This window comes from Rhipicephalus sanguineus, chromosome 11 (genome assembly GCF_013339695.2).
Source record: "Rhipicephalus sanguineus isolate Rsan-2018 chromosome 11, BIME_Rsan_1.4, whole genome shotgun sequence".
NCBI classification, from domain to species: domain Eukaryota; kingdom Metazoa; phylum Arthropoda; class Arachnida; order Ixodida; family Ixodidae; genus Rhipicephalus; species Rhipicephalus sanguineus.
The window spans coordinates 33752436-33761925 of record NC_051186.1 but is presented as its reverse complement, the minus strand read 5'-3'; the positions used below and the strand labels follow the sequence as shown (position 1 = coordinate 33761925).

The window sequence follows — 9490 nt, the reverse complement described above, 5'->3', positions numbered from 1 at the left end:
TCCTCCCCTTACGCATCATACGAACAGCTCGTATTTGAAATTAGATGTCTTCTCCATACTTCACATGAGAAAGGGCACCACGTGACGTTTCAGTGGCTGCCAAGTCACGGCGGCGTCATAGGGAACGAACACGCCGATAATGCCGCTCGGGAAGCTCATGAAAGCACACGGGAAGATACCATCCCACTTTCAAGGTCTGACGCTGCCAGCAGTCTTCGAGGGCTTGCATATGAGATAACGCTCGCTCTATGGTGTCTACCAAGCAGCCGAACCAACCGGATCAATCGTCAACACCACCTGTCCTCTTTGATGCATCTCTGCATGCCAGCTGGACTCCGGCGAAGAGAGGCCACACTGCTTTATCGCTTATGGCTAGGCGTGGCATTCACGAAGTCCTATTCCTTTCGGACTGGAATGGCCGACAACGCTCTTTGCGATGTCTGTCGTTGCGAGGAGACGCTACACCACGTCCTGTGCGACTGTCCGGCATATAATGTTCAGAGACAGTCACTGGCATCCGTTCTAGCGTGCCTTGACAGTGGACAAATGTCTGTTGAAACAGTTCTTGCATGCCGTCAACAGAAGACATCACAGCTGAAGGCGACGAAGGCACTGCTGAGGTGTTTAGGAGAGACGAACTTGGACAAGCGGCTGTGACAGAAATGTCGCGTACCACGCAAGAGTGACCGAATGATTCTGTGTGTGCAGTGTCATGTGCTATCTTTCTATCTTTCTCTCTCTCTTTCCTCTCCATCTTTATCTCCCCCACCCTGTCCCCATGTGTAGGGTAGCAAACCGGTTGTCCTATACTGGTTAACCTCCCTGCCTTTCCTTCTCTATTATTTCTTCTTCTTCTTTACTATATGAGCTATCTTAACCTGTTCAGCTGGCCACAATCGGCTGGGGCAGCGAAGACCGATACCATCCGTTGTTCGGTATATGGCGTTCGCTTTGTATTATTTTTGGAACAATGAAGCCCACGGCGTGATACCCAAACTTCGATTAGTCATCCACCACGTGTGGTGTACGAGGTAGCTCTTTCTAAACAATGGACGACGTAACCTTACATTTAGGACTATTGTTCGAGCTAAAAACACTTGAAAAGCTGGAAATTCAGGCGCAACGTGCATATGAAAAAAAAAAGACTTGGGCAAGGGGGCTTTTCGCAAGATTTACGTACCGGTGCCATTTCTCGCAAACTGCGTATGCGGGCCCTGAAGCAGTTGGGTTTATAAACAGGTCTGAGTACTTTTGCTCGCTCTTGCCGAGGTGACCACCGTGGACGCCGCAAGGAAAAGGAACAATGACGTTCCTTAAGGTTGCCGTGCTCGCACTTGTTCTACACGTGGCGTTTGGTCGATCAGGTGAGTACGCTGTCAGGCGGCGATCTTCAATGTTTCAAGTAATAATCGTTGTTAGGGTTTTACGTCCCAAAACAGCGACATGATAGTTACTAACGCTGTTGTGGAAGGCTGCGTGAATTTCGACCACCTGGGGTTCTTTGACGTGCACCTGAATCTAAGTACACGGGCCTCAAACATTTTCGCCTCCACTATGAATGCGGCCTCCGCTGCCGGGATTCGATCCCGCGACCTTCGAGTCAGCAGTCAGGCACCATGACCACTAGACTGCTGTGGCGGGTTGATCTTCAAGGTTTCACGCGGTCGGAGTGTCGCATGGCCAAACCGAGAAATAAAGAAAGCTGTCATTCACCCGCTTGTAGAACGAATCTGCAATGGAGAAGAATGATTCATCGGAAAGAAAACGCCCTACTTGACGAAAACCTCGTAATGGCCCGGAATATGTTACTCTGGGAAACACATGGTCGGATGAAAGTTTTTAATGTTCAAGTACCTCACTACACCTTCTTGGCTTTCGTGGAACCTCATTGCCAGATTCAAAGAATATTTGGCGTACCGTACTGCACTAAGCATGGTTGATGGCATATTTTCTTGTATGTATAGAAACTTCACTCCCACTTAGTCCTTCATATTTTCGAGGTGGTGGCGTCCATATGGTGCAAAACTTTAAAGCATGCAGAGATTGCACAACGCCGTGCTAGTAGCATGACACCTGTGAATGTTGCGGTTTCATCCAGGGGCAGTTATTTCGCTTATTTTCCTTGTTGCGGATGTCTTCACTGGCTATAGCTTCTTATACACTGCTGAAGCCCATCTGTTTGTTCAAGAGTGTGGAATCTGTCAATTAACGTAGATATAGACACTAAATGCCCGCCATATTATAGTTAAACAGTCTTCGCTTCAGCACGTGGCTAGTTCTTCGTCTTACATGGCGTCATCGTAACAAGGGCCCTACCATTTCCTTTTTCTTTTTTTTCTTGCATACATTACGCCGATAAGGGTACTGATTAGCTAGATTTGAGCAAAAAGAATCCTTGCCTGTGCACATAGAGAGAGACAGAATAATACAAAAAGGTTGTCTATCGGCAATGAATACTTGCAGTAAAATGTACAAAGCGACGAATTCAAAATTGTGTATAGCAGTGAATTATATAAAATATGCCCTGTCGACCATGTAGCTTAGCACTAGGTGTTTGTGAGGACGTAGGAAACGATCAGCTTTATGTCTGTCAAATCGAAATTAATCTCTCGACGAGAGACATTTCTTGAAGGCAATTTCATGCTGTGATTTAATATTCGCGATATATGCAATAATAAAACACCTCCTGAGCTTGCCCGAAGCAATTGAGAGTTCCAACTGCACAAAAGGCAATTTATGTGGGAGTTCAGTACTCCAGCCGCTATGGTGGATGTCTTATTCAAGTCACAGTACAACGCCATCCTGCGCAAGAAACGCGCAATCTCCCGCCCTTTCCAGGCGCGTGTCGCTAGCTAAGCCTAAAGGTACATATGCCAAGGTTTCTATCTGTGATAACGACAATGCCAGAAGAAAAACGGTACTTTGAGGTGAATCTATGATGTTTGCTTCATTGATGACACATTGAATGCTATTAAATTGGCTAAGAAAACAGGAGGGTGCCTAGACGTCACCTAATCGAGTCGTGTGCCATGAACTCGCGCCTAGTGTAACTTTGAAAATTTTAATGCGGTAATAACCGCAGTCGATGTTCAGAGCAATAATAATAAAGATTTTAAGTTTCAGGCTACGTCTTGTCTGGAGCTTTATGATAGACAGCTCAAAATGCGTGCCTTCTTACCAGGAAAACAGGTTCATTGTGGTTCCTTTATTTCAACCTCACAAACTGTTGGGGCTTTGCCTTTGAACATGAGAGACAGAGAAAATCCTCGGTACTGTCAAAGCTATGAATGGTTCCCTTGTAGTCGTTTACTGATGTAGGAGAACTGTACTGAGCAACTATACTACATCACTTACAATCTACGTTTGAGTACCTAAATTTAACGTGAAGCACTGACGAAGTTTGAAGTTTACTTATTTTCCCTTTGGCTACATGGAGAGGACTGAGGAAGAAAACTTCATAAGCAGCTTGACAAGCCGATCGGCCTTTTGTTCATGTCTGCTTAGCATGGATCCTATACAAAGAATCATCTGCCAGAGAAACGCCCATTATTATGTGCCACAAAAGATATGAACACATGCCACTTTGGTGTAAGCGCTCCCAAACATTGTTCTTCAATGATCCTGGAGGGATGTTACCTAAAATGCCAAAATATTTAATGAAATGTTGGATACAGATACGTCTAAGGACGTCCTCATCTATATTTTTATTGAAATGATGAATATGAGAGGTGGGTGCCTTTATGGTGGCACCGACTAATCATTCTCGCTTAGCAGACGAAATATGAAATAAAGAAGAAGAAGGGCACAAAATGCTACACATTCGAACACAAGATTTGCAATTGCAGTACAACCGAACAACACATGAGTCTCTAGTAGTCGAGCACAGGTTCAAATAGGTGAATTAAGTTCACATGTCTATAAGTAGTCGAGTTCAAAAAGGTAAAATAAGTTCACATGTGCACGTTCAAACTCAGATATTCTGTATGGGTTGACATACACAGGAATACAGACTAAGGTAAATAATTACACATAATATCAAACACAGGATAACAACAATATATATTTCCTTTCAGTATGAAGAGGAAGGCAGCAGATTTGTTTTTGCAAAGCAGTACCTTCTCTATTACTATCTCCGTCTTCAATTGCGCAACTGCAACATGATCCCCAAAGTGAATTATTTAACTTTAAATACGAAGATATATTTTTTAACGCAGTGAGAGTAGCATTAATTCTGTTTCCTTGCTCATTTGCGACTAGCCACGTCGCCTGCCTGCAGAAATGGCAAGGGAAAACGTATGGCAGTTCTTTCTTTCTTCTAAGTGCACATGTTTCGTACAAAAGAAACAAGGCATATGCTGCGGGGTAAGCTGTGGGAGAAAAAAAAAAGCTCGAGTCTTAAGCTCCAACTGTTACGCATTCTTAGCACTTGAATGAAAATATAAAACAAAGGACAGAGAAAACACGACAGCGCAGGTGGTAGGACGCTGTTTACCTGGAGAAACAAAAGTCGTCACCTGCATGGAAAGATGGCGCGACTTGGCGGCTGCTTTTGACTGCGAACGTGGAAAGTGTCGAGAGTTATGGGTGAAAATGTGCCACTAGGCCGAAGTACTCACCGGTTAGCTTGGTGTCCCTTGTCCAATACCACGGTATGGGAAAAAATTACACCATCTCTCGCTAAAGGGGACCATGGGGCGATGCGAAGCCGGAGCACTTGCACAATCGCGTTCCGTTGGCGTTCGTTGGGCATGCTACCGACCTCGCGTCGTGGAACGCGAAGAGGGACGCTACGCGCGTCGTATCTTCCATCTAGCCTGGCCGTTAATTCTCACAGGGCGAGCGGGGAACGCGGTCGACAGGCGGGCGAGAGGGGGGCAGCGTAGGAGAGGAGAGAGAAGGGGAGGGGACGCGCATGCGCTCGAGCTCATCGCGGCGTCGCGCAGGAGAGAATTTCGGCATGTCTAGCCCGCCTTTCAGAGGAAGAGCGGAAAGGGGGAGGGGAGACGGAAAGTGGAGAGGGGAAGGACAGAGGGAAAGTGGAGAGGGTGAGTGGATAGGTGTGTGGAGAGGGTATGCGCATGCGCAGTAAGGGTGGTCACGCCGCACACCACCACCACCGGATTGAGCTCCGCCTTAAGATACTTCGCATCTAAAACCACGACCTACTGGAACTCCTGACCTGTACGGATGTCCCCAATGCAGCGCGCGTGCCGTTGGGGACGGAACATATGATCGGTGTGGTGCTAATGAGCACCTCTTCGCTGTCGTCACCTTCAGCGCCCGTGGTGATCATTCGACCAGTGCATAGCGCACATATCGTGCAATTATTTTGCATAAATAATCAATACCTCTAAAATAAAGATATCAGAAGTGGTTTAAGAATTATTTGCATTTGAATGGACGCCTAAGGACACGGAATCATACACGCCAACGCAAGTCTACGGCTTTAGACACTAATCGAGCACTACACAATGACTACCTAACTGCATTGAATAGTTGTGTAAATTTACAAAAACAGTCACATCAGTCGCATAAAAGCCGCTAGTTCTTCACAAAATAAGGACCTTCTGACTTCAATGCCGTCCAAATGGACGCAGTGTAGCAGACGAACAAGTTTTAGAAGCGAAACCAACGACATGAGGTTCAACGAGAACTCGCGCACGCGTTCCCATAGAAGTAGCGTACGTGTCCTTGTATGTCAATTTGCAGTGTTAGCTGAATAATCTAGAAGAAACGTCCTTGCCCCCCATTATCAGGAGGAAATTTTCTCGTTCCCCCGCTGTTTCTGCAGATCTGTCCTATTTTCGCGTATTGCAAATATAATTCAATTGGTGACCTGCAGTGCCGCGCGTTTTCGAAATGCTGTAGTGCGCAAAATATCTATAGCAGAATTGTATTAATTTCCATGTGTTTATGCTTCTTACTAGGGAGTGGATGTTCCGGTTGCACCAGAGGATCGGGTGAGTATGCCTCCTCTTTAACCTTAGAAAAACCAGTCCTGTTAAAATGCATACAAATGGTGTACAGGTGCTCGCAAAATAATTCGGAAAGCCAGATATGCGGCCACTCACAGGCTGAGCACGCCGGTGGGACAAGAAAGGTGTGGTCTGCGCATGCACGGTCTCCCTAGCAAGCAAGCTTTGCCCCATAGCGCATCTTGAACGACATTGCCTTGCGCCAAAAAGGCTGGCGACAGGCGCATGTTAGCGTTGTGCAATAAGGGCGGTGTGCCGAAATGCTAATACCAGCATTTCGGCTCAAGGCAGTTTAGATCTTGACGACGCGCACCCGTAGACCATGGCGCTATTTTTCAACCGGCGCGCTCCACCGGCCAGCGGCCGCCTGACCAGCTCTCCGAATTTTATAGCGAAGCTGTCTACTGCTAGGATAAAAGAGTACTCATGCAGGCAAGATATTGGGTGGTAAGAACTCCGATAGAACCGCCATGAGTGAGTGAGTGAATAAACTTTAATAAAAGTCCGGGTGAGGCGGGGGGAAGAGGGGAGTAACCCCTGTCCCGTCCCACTCTCCGTCGCTGGTGATGGCGTGTGTAAAGCGTGCGGGGAAAGAGCCACACTGCGGCGCATGCTTTGGGAATGTGCCGGGAAAGCCGATGTTGCTGCCGCCGCTCACTTCGCGACGCATGTCGCGAAGTGAGCGGCGGCACCGGCTGCCCTGCTACCACCGGCGGCGCAGTACTGCTACCACCGGCGACGCGGTACTGCTACCAGCGGCGGCACGTCCCTGTACTGCTACCACCGGCGGCGCGGTGGTAGCAGTACAGGGACGTACTGCTACCACCGCGCAGGGCAGGGGCCGACCGCCGCCGCGGCTGCGTCAGGTGACGGCTTGAAGCCCTTGGACCCGGGCGGCATCCTCGGCTTGCCGGACGGCCCAAAGTTGGTCGGTCAGCTTGTCGCTGGTGAGTGCCGCCTCCCAGCGGCAGCGACGCCGACGCAGCCGATCCGCAGCAGTGATAACAGATGCTAGATAACAGATAATAGACAACAGATAACAGATAGATAACAGATAACAGAAGCTCGGATAACAGATGCTAACAGATGCAATGCTATGGTAAACGCCTTGAATATAATGTATGCATTCGCTGTTTATATCAAAGCTTATTTCTGTATTCATTCTAAAAAGACAGGGCGTGCAAACACGGACATAAGAAAGAAGTGAGGACACCACAAACGCTGTCCTCACTTCTTTCGTGTGTCCGTGTTTGCACGCCCTCTCTTTTTAGAATGAATACTTGCCAACTAGCTCAGCTCTCTGTTATTCTAAGCTTTATTTGTGTAGTTCCACGCGTGTACCTATCACTATGTTTGCACGTCACCTTAAGGAGAGGCGGCGCCCGCGTCAACGAATTCGGCCCAATAGGGCGCTCACCTGGATAAACATTGCCACCACCTTGCTCCCGGAGGAGGCGGCACTGACTTCGAAGCACCCTAATTTCGTGGAGGACAGGAAAACTAAGGAGAAGCCCTATCGCATCCCAATGCATTGTGAAAAGTCTGGTGGACGTCACGCAAAATTTATCGCGCGAACAAACCGGTACGGGTCAAAGAAAATAGAGGACGCTTATAATCGGACCCCTTTCGCATACCGCTTTCATTCGCTAACCTGGGTTCGCTCCTCGGTGGAGGCCTCCACCGTGTCACAAGCAAAGGAACGTCTGCGCGCGTAACATTGGCCGTTTCAAACTATCCTAGAATGCCTACTGCAAGAAGAGTTGCGAAGTGCCCACTACGTCATAAATCTTTAGCGAAATACCCACTACGCGTCCTTAAGTCAACACGAACACCTGCTCACTTGGTTGAGGATGTTGCTGATGCTGATGATTAATCATGCCTGAGAGCACTGTAATTGGAACCTGTTGCGAAATTCGCGTGTTCTGATGCCTGCGCTTATGCCACGCAATATTACATGCGCTAAGGACACTCCTAGCGCAACATGCCGTTCGGATAGGTTTTTTTTTTTTCGAAACTGTTTCAAGCACTGGTGTGTCTCTGTGGTAGAACAACTGCTTGCCACGCAGCAGTCCTGGGGTCGATGCCCACTGGAACCGACGATTTTTATTATTTATTTATTTGTCTCTATCTCGAATTTTCGCGCACGGACAATGATGATTTTTCGCTCACAACCCGATAGCGACGCAGGAATTTCTCCGAAACGAGCTCTTTATCGCTCTTGCTTTAAAACAGCAGACGCTCCGCGGCTTGCTCTTCGCGTTCAAGGGGTGGGGGGGGGGGGGGTGCTCGTTTAATATTACTGGCAATGTTTATTTTAAAGCGACAGCGCCGCAAAAGTGCGAGCACGATTTCTCGAGAACCGACCACAATTTTCAATTTTATGTAATGAAATACATGGCCGTGCAGCAGTTGACTTTCTCATCCACATGCTCAAGGTTGATAAACGCTGTATGAAGGGTGATGTTGGCCGGCTTTCCGGCACCGACACTTGGGCAGAGTAGGTGCCCTCGTATGTTCAATTGAAAAGTTGCCATGTCATCTAGAAGAAACGCCGTTGCCATTATCAGGGGGTCGTTTTCACGTTCCCCCAATTTTTCTGCACTTCTGTCCAATTTTCACGTATTACAAGTACAATTCAATCGCTGACATGCATTGTCTTCTTCATCGTCAGCTGCGTGTCTTTTTGTTGCGCCTTTCATAATCATAAACCCTTACCAACTTGCCCAACTATCGCTGCTGCTATATTAATGAGAACTAACAGACAATGATGCCAAGGAAAGTATAGGGGATGTTATTTGTAGTAATTACGGTATAAATGTGAAGAAAGTAAAGTGGACGAACAGATAACTTGCCGCCGGCAGGGACTTATTGATGACATGCACTACAACATGTTTTAGGTGTTGTGCGCAAGATGAATTCTATTAATGTTCATGTACATACATATGTTCTTTGCCAGGTGGATGGACTGGCAATGGATGTTCCGGTTGCTCCGGTTTTTCGGGTGAGTTAGCCTCCTCTTTAACCTTAGAAAAGCCAGTTCTGTTGAAATTCATAGGAATAATGTATTCTTGATGTAATGTTCGTGACTCGGAGCCAGACGCTCAGCAACAGAACGAAAGGTTTATTGCGCGTTCCGACAAATAGCGGCTAACAGATGACGTCATTCGCACGTGGCTCACGTGCGTCTCAACACAGAGAGCAGCGCTTGGTGCCGCGTCCTACACTTGATAAAGGTTTGTTGGACGACCACGCGGGTCTTGTTGGAAGCGGAAATTCGCTGTTTTTTTTGTGAAATCTATGCCGTTAAAAGCTCTATTATTCACGAAAACTGAGCATCTGAGCATATCACGGAAGTAGGATTGCGGATGCCTACTGCGCCTATATAAAGCGCTTTATTAAGATCGAATATGTACCAATAAAAATTAAACCATCAGTGGCTCCAGAGACGAAAATATATATAGCGCTTTTTCTTAGCAGTGAAAATGTTACGCGTCTAATACGAAATAAGATATTTA

The 9490-nt window shown here is 47.2% G+C and overlaps 1 long non-coding RNA gene across 1 annotated transcript; it reads left to right on the top strand.

The window, feature by feature from the left end:
- Positions 1–1061: 1061 nt before the first annotated feature.
- LOC119375587 (uncharacterized) lies at positions 1062–8979 on the top strand. The gene is made up of 3 exons (XR_005180400.2): positions 1062–1364; positions 5928–5960; positions 8932–8979. It is a non-coding gene; the product is annotated as an uncharacterized LOC119375587 (long non-coding RNA).
- Positions 8980–9490: the final 511 nt, after the last annotated feature.